This window comes from Salmo salar, chromosome ssa20 (genome assembly GCF_905237065.1).
Source record: "Salmo salar chromosome ssa20, Ssal_v3.1, whole genome shotgun sequence".
Lineage (NCBI taxonomy): Eukaryota > Metazoa > Chordata > Actinopteri > Salmoniformes > Salmonidae > Salmo > Salmo salar.
The window spans coordinates 86,574,489-86,588,350 of record NC_059461.1 but is presented as its reverse complement, the minus strand read 5'-3'; the positions used below and the strand labels follow the sequence as shown (position 1 = coordinate 86,588,350).

Below are 13,862 nucleotides of genomic sequence, written 5' to 3'. Positions count from 1 at the left end.
CCAGTTGCAGAGGGAGGTGTTTAGTCCCAGAGTCCTTAGCTTAGTGATGAGCTTCATGGACACTATGGTGTTGAACGCTGAGCTGTAGTCAATCAACAGCATTCTCACTTAGGTGTTCCTTTTGTCCAGGTGAGAAAGGGCCGTGTGGAGTGCATTTGAGATTGCGTCATCTGCGGATCTGTTGGGGTGGTATGCAAATTGGAGTGGGTCTAGGGTGCCCGGGAGGATGCTGTTGATGTGAGCCATGACCAGCCTTTCAAAGCACTTCATGGCTACCGACATGAGTGCCACGGAGCGGTAATCATCTAGGCAGGTTACCATTGCTTCCTTGGGCACAGGGACTATGGTGTTCTGCTTGAAACATGTAGGTATTACAGACTCGGTCAGGGAGAGGTTGAAAATGTCAGTGAAGACACTTGACAGTTGGTCCACGCATGCTTTGAGTGCACGTCCTGGTAATCCGTCTGGCCCAGCGGCTTTGTGAATGTTGACCTGTTTAAAGGTTTTGTTCACATCGGCTACCGAGAGTGTGATCACACAGTCATCCAGAACAGCTGGTGCTCTTGTGCATGCTTCAGTGTTGCTTGCCTCAAAGCAAGCATAACAGGTATTTCGCTCGTCTGGTAGGTTTGCGTCACTGGGCAGCTCGCGACTGGGTTTCCCTTTGTAGTCCGTAATAGTTTTCAAGCCCGGCCACATCCGACGAGCGTCAGAGCCGGTGTAGTAGGATTCAATCTTAATCCTGTATTGACGCTTTGCTTGTTTGATGGTTCGTCTGAGGGCATAGCGGGATTTCTTATAAGCATCCGGATTAGTCTCCCGCTCCTTGAAAGCAGCAGCTCTAACCTTTAGCGTGATGCGGATGTTGCCTGTAATCCATGGCTTCTGGTTGGGATATTTACGTACAGTCACTGTGGAGACGATGTGGTTGATGCACTTATTGATGAAGCCGATGACAGAGGTGGTGTACTCCTCAATGCCATTGGCTTGATTACCAACGACGAGACGGCCTACAGGGAGAAGGTGAGGGCTCTTGGAGTGTGGTGTCAGGAAAATAACCTGGCACTCAACGTCAACAAAACAAAGGAGATGATCGTGGACTTCAGGAAACAGCAGAGGGAGCACCCCCCTCATCCACATCAACGGGACAGCAGTGGAGAAGGTGGAAAGTTTATGTTCCTCTGCGTACACATCATGGACAAACTGAAATGGTCCACCCACACAGACAGTGTGATGAAGAAGGCGCAACAGCACCTCTTCAACCTCCGGAGGCTGAAGAAATTTGGCTTGTCACCTAAAACCCTCACAAACTTATACAGATGTACAATTGAGAACATCCTGGTACAGCAACTGCACCACCCACAACTGCAGGGCTCTCCAGAGGGTGGTGCGGTCTGCACAACGCATCACCGGGGGCAAACTACCTACCCTCCAGGACATCTACAGCACCTGATGTCACAGGAAGGCCAAAAAGATCATCATGGACAACAACCACCGGTAAATATTGGAGTAAGATATGATGATGAAATGCTAAGTATCCTTTTATATGCTGATGATCTTATTTTGATGTCAGAACTGAACAAGACCTGCAGAACAAGTTATTATGTGCAGTCAATTGCTGTAAAAGATGGAGACTCATGATTAACCAGACAAAAACACACAGATAATGACTTTTACAAAAGCAGCTACTAAGTGTTTTTCAGTTTTGTTTAGGTGGAGACATTCTTGAGTTTACTAGCATTTATAAATATTTGGTATTTTTATTAACGAACATATTACCTTTCTATACGCAACATCTGCCCTGGCCGACTCAACAAGTTGAGCTCTTGGGGGGGTTATAAGAAAAACTAAAACACTCAAAGATATTGGTTATGCTACGTATTCCAAACTGTATCAGACATGCGTGTGTCCTGTTCTGGACTATTCAGCAGGAGTGTGGGGTGCTAAGATGTATTTGAAAAACAAACATGTTTATAACAGAGCAGTACGTTTCTTTTTAGGTGTCCACAAGTTTGCCCCGATACTTGCTATAACTGGGACTTTCATTGGCTGGGAACCCTGTGAGGTGAGATGGAAGGCATGTATGGTGAGACTTTGGAATAGACTGTTGGATATACCAACTGCCAGAATAGCTAGTCAAGTTTTCAATGGGATCTATCCATAGGGGGAGCCTGGGCAACTGAAATGTCTGACCTTTTTCAACAGTCTGACTATGAACATATGCACGAAAAACTAATTAAGGGAGACATAGATATGATTAAAAAACAACTGTTGATGCAATATGAAAAAAAATGGATGGAGGAGATTAATCATAAACCAAAATGGAGAACCTTTTGTTTGATTATGTCACGGACGTGTGGAGTGACGGACCAAGGCGCAGCGTGATTAAAGTTCCACATATTTATTTAAGCAAAACTTCCAAACAAAAAGAAACAAACAATCAACGAACCGTAACATCAGAGGTGCAACATGCACTAACTCAAAACAATATCCCACAAACACAGGTGGGAAAAAGGCTACCTAAATATGATCCCCAATTAGAGGCAACGATTACCAGCAGCCTCTAAATGGGAACCATACCAAGCACAACAACATAGAAATAATAAACCTAGAACACCCCCTAGTCACGCCCTGACCTACTATACCATAGAGAACCAAGGGCTCTCTACGGTCAGGGCGTGACAGATTAAGGGTGAATTTGTGTATGAGAGATATATTATGTATGACATACCTAAAAGCAAGCGATCGCTACGTGCACATGTAAGATCAGGGATATTGCCTCTGTGTATTGAAACAGGTAAGATCAGGGATATTGCCTCTGCATATTGAAACAGGTCAGATCAGGGATATTGCCTCTGCGCATTATAACAGGTCAGATCAGGGATATTGTCTCTGCGTATTGAAACATGTAAGATCAGGGATATTGCCTCTGCGTATTGAAACAGGTCAGATCAGGGATATTGCCTCTGCGTATTGAAACAGGTAAGTTCAGGGATTTTGCCTCTGCGTATTGAAACAGGTAAGATCAGGGATATTGCCTCTGCGTATTGAAACAGGTAAGATCAGGGATATTGCCTCTGCGTACTGAAACAGGTAAGATCAGGGATATTGCCTCTGCGTACTGAAACAGGTCAGATCAGGGATATTGCCTCTGCGTATTGAAACAGGTCAGATCAGGGATATTGCCTCTGCGTATTGAAACAGGTCAGATCAGGGATATTGCCTCTGCTTATTGAAACAAGTCAGATCAGGGATATTGCCTCTGCGTATTGAAACAGGTCAGATCAGGGATATTGCCTCTGAGTATTGAAACAGGTCAGATCAGGGATATTGTCTCGGTGTATTGAAACAGGTCAGATCAGGGATATTGTCTCTGCGTATTGAAACAGGTCAGATCAGGGGTATTGCCTCTGCGTATTGAAACAGGTCAGATCAGGGATATTGCCTCTGCGTATTGAAACAGGTCAGTATTGTGGTGAAATGGAAGAGGAAAGCCTATGTAACTATTGGGACCTCGAAGAAATAAAGAATGAAACTCATTTTATCCTCTATTGCCCTTTCTACCACAATATACGCTTGCTATTATTCCAGAAAGCACAACAGATACACCCTGGAATTATGTAGCTGAGCGATGAGGAGACAGACCACCAGATATACCCTGGCATTATGTGGCTGAGTGATGAGGAGAAATTGAAATGTTTTTTTGCCCATTGTGTATTTCCATTTTCAGAATATTTAGATAAAGCCTGGAATAAAACAAAAGGGGATACCTATAATTAAATTGTAAAAATATTTAGCTTCTATGTGGTTAATGGCAGGTGTGTATTCAGATAATGTATTGGCTTGTCTCCCATATGAATATTCTCTTTATGTCAAACTGGGTTGAAGTGACTTTTCTTTCTTTCTTTTCTATCTGTATTATTTGTCTGTATATGGTATGTATTTATGTATGTATATCATTTATCTACGTATATTATTGTACTGCTCTAGGGATTTAATTATTTTCTGGATAACCTTATTTACTATTAGGTATTGATTTATTTATTTAAAATAATAATACATTTACTCTTTATGTGATGCGCAATGCAGAGAACGCCGGAAGAAGAATGATCACTGAAATATCACAGTAAATTATTGTAATGTTTGTTTATGTGTCAATTAATCCCATAAGAGATGGGTTGCCAACTGGCGATTTGACACAAAAATAAAATGTCATTCATTCATTTTTCTCCCCAATTTCGTGATATCCAATTGGTAGTTACAGTCTGAAACTCCCGTATGGACTCGGGAGAGGTGAAGGTCGAGAGCAGCCCAGCCAAGCCGCACTTCTTTTTGACACAATGCCCACTTAACCCGGAAGCCAGCCACACCAATGTGTCAAAGGAAACACCGTACACCTGGCGACCGTGTCAGCGTGCACCACGCTCGACCAGCCAAAGTGCACGATGGGATAAGAACATCCCTGCCGGCCAAACCCTCCACTAACCCGGACGACGCTGGGCCAATTGCGCGCCGCCCCCATGGGTCTCCCGGTCGCGGCCAGCTACGACAGAGCCTGGACTCTAACCCAGAATCTCTAGTGGCACATTCATTCATTCATAAAATGTAATTAACCACTCGAGCCACTGCTTGTTCACCCGCTACCATCCAGAAGGCGAGGTCAGACAGGTGCATTAAAGCTGGGACCGAGAGACTGAAAAACAGATTCTATCTCAAGGCCATCAGACTGTTAAACAGCCATCACTAGCACATTAGAGGCTACTGCCTATAGTTATAGACTAGAAATCACTGGCCACCTTAAAGAATGGAACACAGGTCACTTTAATAATGTTTACATATCTGGCATTACTTATATATGTACAGTTGAAGTCTGAAGTTTAAATACACTTAGGTTGGAGTCATTAAAACTCGTTTTTTAACCACTCCACAAATTTCTTGGTAACAAACTATAGTTTTGGCAAGTCAGTTAGGACATCTACTTTGTGCATGACACAAGTCATTTTTCCAACAATTGTTTACAGACAGATTATTTCACTTATAATTCACTGTATCACAATTCCAGTGGGTCAGAAGTTTACATACACTAACAGGCTGACCACACCGCTCGCGTCGCGTGCACGACCGTTGCAAAATAAATGTAGAAATCTATGTTATTCAATTATTGCACCAACACTGCTCGCGAGCGCCAACGAGCGCCTGTATTGCCAAGGGCTAAAATAGAAATCAGTTCTATTTCTGAAGCAGATCGTACTGCAAGTCCTGCCTCTCCCATCTCCTCATTGGTTTATAGAAGCAGGTACCCACGTGCCATTTCCTCATTGGTTATGCCCACGTGGGTGACTGAAAGACGAACAAGGTCAGTGGCGGTAATGCACCTAATTTATGAAAGTTGCCAATTGCAATATAAAGTCAAGAGAAGAAAAAGCCTGGAAGGAAGAGAGATGACTAGAAACGATTCGGTTGACCGTTTTATGTGTGGATTAATTGGCGGACTAGAGGACCTTGTGCATTTCAGGTAAAATAACAACTCAATGTTTATATCCCAGGACAAATTAGCTAGCAACAGCAAGCTAGCTAAATAGGACAAATTAGCTAGCAAGTGCAAGCTAACTAGCGAAATTACCATCAATGTTTAATGCTTTTCGACCTGTCACCAAATTAACATAATTGGTTCAGAGTTTGTTTTGATATTTCAACCTGCGTGTCGTGATCGCGTTTAGTGCGGGAGGACAAAATAAATGTATGCATGATGGCGCACGCGCGCAGCCAGTTTGGGTCCCGTGTTAGTTGACTGTGCCTTTAAACAGCTTGGAAAATTCCCGAAAATGATGTCATGGCTTTAGAAGCTGCTGATAGGCTAATTGACATCATTTGAGTCAATTGGAGGTGTACCTGTGGATGTATTTCAAGGCCTACCTTCAAACTCAGTGCCTATTTGCTTGACATCATGGGAAAATCTAAAGAAATCAGAAATCAGACCTCAGAAAAAGAAATTGTAGACCTCCACGAGTCTGGTTCATCCTTGGGAGCAATTTCCAAACGCCTGAAAGTACCACGTTCATCTGTACAAACAATAGTACGCAAGTATAAACACCATGGGACCACGCAGCCATCATACCGCACAGGAAGGAGACATGTTCTGTCTCCTAGAGATGAACATACTTTGGTGCAAAAAGTGCAAATCAATCCCAGAACAACAGCAAAGGACCTTGTGAAGATGCTGGAGGAAACGGGTACAGAAGTATCTACATCCACAGTAAAACGAGTCCTATATCGACATAACCTTAAAGGCCGCTCAGTGAGGAAGAAGCCACTGATCCAAAACCAACATAAAAAAGAACACCATCCCAACCGTGAAGCACGGGGGTGGCAGCATCATGTTGTGGGGGTGCTTTGCTGCAGGAGGGACTGGTGCACTTCACAAAATAGATGGCTCATGGGGAAGGAAAATTATGTGGATATATTGAAGCAACATCTCAAGACATCAGTCAGGAAGTTAAAGCTTGGTCACAAATGGGTCTTCCAAATGGACAATGACCCCACGCATACTTCCAAAGTTGTGGCAAAATGGCTTAAGGACAACAAAGTCAAGGTATTGGAGTGGCCATCACAAAGCCCTGACCTCAATCCTATATAACATTTGTGGGCAGAACTGAAAAAGTGTGTGCGAGCAAGGAGGCCTACAAACCTGACTCAGTTACACCAGCTCTGTAAGGAGGAATGGGCCAAAATTCACCCAATTTACTGTGGGAAGCTTGTGGAAGGCTACCTGAAATGTTTGATCCAAGTTAAACAATTTAAAGGCAATGCTACCAAATACTAATTGAGTGTATGTAACCTTCTGACCCACTGGGAATGTGATGAAATAAATAAAAGCTGAAATAAATAATTATCTCTACTATTATTCTGACATTTCACATTCTTAAAATGAAGTGGTTATCCCATCTGACCTAAAACAGGGAATTTTTACTATGATTAAATGTCGGGAATTGTGAAAAACTGAGTTTAAATGTATTTGGCTAATGTGTATGTAAACTTCCGACTTCAACTGTATATACTGTATTCTATACTATCTATTGCATCTTGCCTATGCCGCTCTGTCATTGCTCATCCATATATTTATATGTATGTATTCTTATTCCATTCCTTTACTTAGATTTGTGTGCATTAGGTAGTTGTTGTGGAATTGTTAGATTACATGTTAGATATTACTGCACTGTCAGAACTAAAAGCACAAGCATTTCACTACACCTGCAATAACATCTGCTAACCATGTGTATGTGACCAATACATTTGTATTTGATATAGTATGTATAAGCTGGAGATAGAAGCCTAAGTATTGTTGACCATTAGTTTACTCCAATTAGGGGAGGGGTAGTAGGATTAGGGGAATGTAATAAAGAAGGAAAATATATATTTAACAAAATAATATACAGTACCAGTCAAAAGTTTGGACACACCTACTCATTCCAGGGTTTTTCTTTATTTTTTACTATTTTCTACATTGCAGAATAATGGTGAAGACATCAAAACTATGAAATAACACATAAGGAATCATGTAGTAACCAAAAAAGTGTTAAACAAATCAAAATACATTTTCTATTTTAGATTCTTCAAAGTAGCCACCCTTTGCAAGGCACACCTGTTAATTGAAAAGCATTCCAGGTGACTACCTCATGGAGCTGGTTGAGAGAATGCCACGAGTGTGCAAAACTGTCATCAAGGCAAAGGGTGGCTACTTTGAAGAATCTAAAATAGAAAATGTATTTTGATTTGTTTAACACTTTTTTGGTTACTACATGATTCCAAATGTGTTATTTCATAGTGTTGATGATGTCTTTACTATTATTCTACAATAAAATAAAGAAAAACCCTTGAATGAGTAGATGTGTCCAAACTTTTGAATGGTACTGTATATTCCAGTCAAAATGTTGGACACACCTACTCATTAAAGGGTTGCTGCAGTTTCAACACCTCCACCTCTGCTCTGTAACACTCCCCAGACCCCCCTCTAACCTCCTGACCTAATGCTCTCCATGTCACTCCTATCAGCTGAAATACCACTGAGTTATCATGGCCATGTTTACTGCTGTTTATTGTTTATTTCACTTTTGAACCACCCATACCAATAGCCCTTTGAAATTAAATTGAATTGAGAGAGGGCGAAGGGGAGAGGGGAGAGGAGGAGAGGAGGGAGGGAGTTGGTCAGACCTGGAAATAGATCTGTGGTTGACCTTGTGATCCTGACCACCCTTCAGTACAGTAAAACTAGACAGACTGGTTGACCTTGTGATCCTGACCACCCTTCAGTACAGTAAAACTAGACAGACTGGTTGACCTTGTGATCCTGACCACCCTTCAGTACAGTAAAACTAGACAGACTGGTTGCCTCCCACAATTTAACCAATGTGCTGTTGTCCTTGGTCTGGGATTTCTGAGACTACTGTAGGAAACTGAACAAAAAATAGTTTAATCCTTATTCCATCTGAAAGTCGTCTCTGTAGTCAGAAACACACAACTTATTAAACAAAAGACAACCAGAGCAAGGTCATACGCTGTCAGAATCCAGCTGTCTCAGTTCATCACTGAACATTGATCTTCATCTCGGTGTTAGTATTTTTATAAACATCCCAAATGAGGTCAGAGAGATGAAAAGAGGGCCTTGTATGAGACGACTGGGCAGTGTTTAGGAAGAGAGAGAGTGGACACTGGGCAGTGTTTAGGAAGAGAGAGTGGACACTGGGCAGTGTTTAGGAAGAGAGAGAGTGGACACTGGGCAGTGTTTAGGAAGAGAGAGAGTGGACACTGGGCAGTGTTTAGGAAGAGAGAGTGGACACTGGGCAGTGTTTAGGAAGAGAGAGAGTGGACACTGGGCAGTGTTTAGGAAGAGAGAGAGTGGACACTGGGCAGTGTTTAGGAAGAGAGAGTGGACACTGGGCAGTCTTTAGGAAGAGAGAGAGTGGACACTGGGCAGTCTTTAGGAAGAGAGAGTGGACACTGGGCAGTCTTTAGGAAGAGAGAGTGGACACTGGGCAGTCTTTAGGAAGAGAGAGTGGACACTGGGCAGTGTTTCGGAAGAGAGAGTGGACACTGGGCGTATTTAGGAAGAGAGAGTGGACACTGGGCAGTCTTTAGGAAGAGAGAGTGGACACTGGGCAGTGTTTCGGAAGAGAGAGTGGACACCGGGAAATCTTTAGGAAGAGAGAGTGGACACTGGGCAATGTTTCGGAAGAGAGAGCGGACACTGGGCAGAGACACAGAGAACACACACACACACACACAAACTGACAGACTGACTGTCCTCATACTTCTCTCCTCTCACACTGTGTTTGTTTATTTTAAAATCTCCATCTTTCACACACACAACCACAGACACAGTCTCCATACTGTTCACACACAACCAGACACAGTCTCCCTACTGTTCACACACAACCACAGACACAGTCTCCCTACTGTTCACACACAACCACAGACACAGTCTCCCTACTGTTCACACACAACCACAGACACAGTCTCCCTACTGTTCACACACAACCACAGACACAGTCTCCCTACTGTTCACACACAACCACAGACACAGTCTCCCTACTGTTCACACAAAACCACAGACACAGTCTCCCTACTGTTCACACACAACCACAGACACAGTCTCCATACTGTTCACACACAACCACAGACACAGTCTCCCTACTGTTCACACACAACCAAAGACACAGTCTCCCTACTGTTCACACACAACCAGACACAGTCTCCCTACTGTTCACACACAACCACAGACACAGTCTCCCTACTGTTCACACACAACCACAGACACAGTCTCCCTACTGTTCACACACAACCACAGACACAGTCTCCCTACTGTTCACACACAACCACAGACACAGTCTCCCTACTGTTCACACACAACCACAGACACAGTCTCCCTACTGTTCACACACAACCACAGACACAGTCTCCCTACTGTTCACACACAACCACAGACACAGTCTCCCTACTGTTCACACAAAACCACAGACACAGTCTCCCTACTGTTCACACAAAACCACAGACACAGTCTCCCTACTGTTCACACACAACCACAGACACAGTCTCCCTACTGTTCACACACAACCACAGACACAGTCCCCCTACTGTTCACACACAACCACAGACACAGTCTCCCTACTGTTCACACACAACCACAGACACAGTCTCCCTACTGTTCACACACAACCAGACACAGTCTCCCTACTGTTCACACAAAACCACAGACACAGTCTCCCTACTGTTCACACAAAACCACAGACACAGTCTCCCTACTGTTCACACACAACCACAGACACAGTCTCCATACTGTTCACATTATTGTCTGTCTCGACTGACACACTACAGCAGTGGACCCACAAAGAAATGGGTTCACTTCAACCCAATATCTGCCCGCTCCAGTCCTCTCCTCCTCCTTTCCCACACTAATCCATCTCTACATTCATCTACTCCTCCAGTCCTCTCCTCCTCCCTTCCCACGCAAAACCGTCTCTTCATTCCTCTACTCCTCCAGGCCTCTGAGAGAAATAGTTAAATTATTCATTAGGACTCACTATACTAACAAATACATTGTTTGCACTCCAACCCTACACCCAGCAAACTGAACTACCCAGAGTACTCCACTCCAACCCTACACTCAGAGTACTCCACTCCAACCCTACACCCAGCAAACTGAACTACCCAGAGAACTCCACTCCAACCCTACACCCAGCAAACTGAACCACCCAGAGTACTCCACCTCAACCCTACACCCAGCAAACTGAACCACCCAGAGTACTCCACTCCAACCCTACACCCAGCAAACTGAACCACCCAGAGTACTCCACTCCAACCCTACACCCAGCAAACTGAACTACCCAGAGTACTCCACCTCAACCCTACACCCAGCAAACTGAACTACCCAGAGTACTCCACTCCAACCCTACACCCAGCAAACTGAACTACCCAGAGTACTCCACCTCAACCCTACACCCAGAGTACCCCACTCCAACCCTACACCCAGCAAACTGAACCACCCAGAGTACTCCACTCCAACCCTACACCCAGCAAACTGAACCACCCAGAGTACTCCACTCCAACCCTACACCCAGCAAACTGAACTACCCAGAGTACTCCACTCCAACCCTACACCCAGCAAACTGAACCACCTAGAGTACTCCACCTCAACCCTACACCCAGCAAACTGAACTACCCAGAGTACTCCACCTCAACCCTACACCCAGAGTACTCCACTCCAACCCTACACCCAGCAAACTGAACCACCCAGAGAACTCCACTCCACTCCAACCCTACACCCAGCAAACTGAACCACCCATAGTACTCCACTCCAACCCTACACCCAGCAAACTGAACCACCCATAGTACTCCACTCCAACCCTACACCCAGCAAACTGAACTACCCAGAGTACTCCACTCCAACCCTACACCCAGCAAACTGAACCACCCAGAGAACTCCACTCCACTCCAACCCTACACCCAGCAAACTGAACCACCCATAGTACTCCACTCCAACCCTACACCCAGCAAACTGAACTACCCAGAGTACTCCACTCCAACCCTACACCCAGCAAACTGAACTACCCAGAGTACTCCACCTCAACCCTACACCCAGCAAACTGAACCACCCAGAGTACTCCACCTCAACCCTACATCCAGCAAACTGAACCACCCAGAGTACTCCACTCCAACCCTACACCCAGAGTACTCCACTCCAACCCTACACCCAGCAAACTGAACTACCCAGAGTACTCCACTCCAACCCTACACCCAGAGTACTCCACTCCAACCCTACACCCAGCAAACTGAACCACCCAGAGTACTCCACCTCAACCCTACACCCAGAGTACTCCACTCCAACCCTACACCCAGCAAACTGAACTACCCAGAGTACTCCACTCCAACCCTACACCCAGCAAACTGAACTACCCAGAGTACTCCACTCACATTACACTGAAATCACTTCACCCTCCCACAAACACATGCACATACACACAGACACACATCAGATCCCTGTGACAACGAGAAGACTGTTTACTTATTCACGAGGGGCATTCCTTTCCTGTGCAAGTGGGATTATTTTCCCTTGAGTGAGAGAGAGGAAGGGATGAAGGGAGTTACACAGACACACTGTCCATCATCCTGTCACCACAAGTGTCCAGGAGACAGACAATAACATTTGAGTGTGTTTGATGTTCTGTACACATTCAGACCTAGATATAATCTGCACCGGTGTCTACCTCAATGTCCTAGTAAAACAACACACACAACACAAAGATATCCTATAACAAACACAGGTGCTGTCAACATTGTTTAGGTCAATATCATCACTGTGTCAGAGGAGGAACCATGCGTGACCAGGACAAGTTGACTGAAGCATAACCGGACTGGCACCCAGGCTTGGCCATCTGATCCCTGTAGTGGAGCTGCAGTGCCTGATAGAGGAGGGATACGCGTGGGGAGACAGGGGGTACTGAGCGCTTCATCCTGTTACTTTAATGGGCTGTTTTATTGCTCCTGATCTTTATGACTCTTCGTGTGACACTTTGACCAACCGACTCACTGAAGAGTGAGGAGTGTAAACAGAGTGCGTCCCGGGACTATAGCGCAGTTTATGATTAACAATTATAACGGCTCCAACTTTATGGCTTTTTTTTAAAACTCAGAAACAAATAAGTAACTGACTCTAGAACTACCAGAGGCGGGAGAACGCGGAATTCCAAAATTATTTAAAAAATGCATAAAGCACTTTCACAACTTTGGTTTGTATCAATATTGCAGATGAAGTCATGATTTTGATGTCACATGATTCATATGCCTTCAATGCTCACTTAATTAGGCTGTTTGCACAACAAAGAAAGAACGTAGCCTAAAATGTGTAATAGTAAAAAGAAAAATACAGCCTAATCAAAAACTTTAAAATGTAAGAGACGCAATAAAGTTTTCATAAATATCCTATTGTAGTGTCTTTCTAATAAACGACAAAACTATTATTATGTTTTAACTCCTTAGGCCTATAAGACACATTGTGACAAAACATTGGACAGATAGCCTATTCAAAACATAAGACTGCCATTGTTTTATGTGGTAACCACAGTAGCCTAACAAAACACAAGGGCAGACGCATTGGTCAGCAAGTTCACTGGCTCCTTCTACTGTAGCCTTCTGGCGCCAGCTCATCTCATGAAAACAATCTGGCAACTTTAACATTGTCAACGACAACATGGTCACTTGACGTTGTGCCAAGAACACATGCAACATATGCCACATTGATTTTTCCATAAAATGCATCAGCTAGTCCAACAAATAAAATAAATAGGTACTTACGTTTGTCCGATCTTACCAGAATCAACTTCTAATAAAATATTAACATCTATTGAACAAAATATTATTCCTTCAGGTTCCTGTCATGAAGTACATCAATAATATCCTGTTCCCCTCTAGTTGCGAAGGGAGTGCCCAACTGTCCTGAGCAAGTCCCCACGGCCACCAGCAGCCGAGTCCCCATTCAAACCCGTAAGTACATTTAGAGACCAGGCAGCGTGTGAAAACCCGGAAAGGACCTCTTGGAACGGGTTCCTGAAAATTCTCTCTGCTGCCCTTAGGTCGCTGATGGGGGTCTACTACTACACATGGAATCCTACTCTGATCTGTCTTAGAAATTGAAGCTCAAGAAAAAGACCACAAAAATGGAATTCTAAAGTTATTTCATTGTCTGTAACTCAATTAAATTCTAACGGATTTATACATGTTTAAATTGCCAAAGCAAGTGAAATAGATAATAAATCAAAATGTGAAATAAATAATAAAAAATGTGTTATTATCTAGTGCAGTGTGTTATT

General features: G+C 43.9%; 1 protein-coding gene across 4 annotated transcripts in view; it reads right to left on the bottom strand.

Annotated features, from left to right (window-relative positions):
* The window catches only part of LOC106581476 (1-phosphatidylinositol 4,5-bisphosphate phosphodiesterase eta-1), a 154,715-nt gene extending 141,162 nt beyond the window's left edge, over positions 1 to 13,553 (bottom strand). For all 4 annotated transcript variants that reach the window (XM_045704035.1, XM_045704037.1, XM_045704038.1 and 1 more), the window contains exon 1: positions 13,348 to 13,553. The gene's annotated coding sequence lies outside the window, so the exon portion shown is untranslated. The remainder of the gene's footprint in view (positions 1 to 13,347) is intronic.
* Between the last annotated feature and the right edge of the window lie 309 nt (positions 13,554 to 13,862).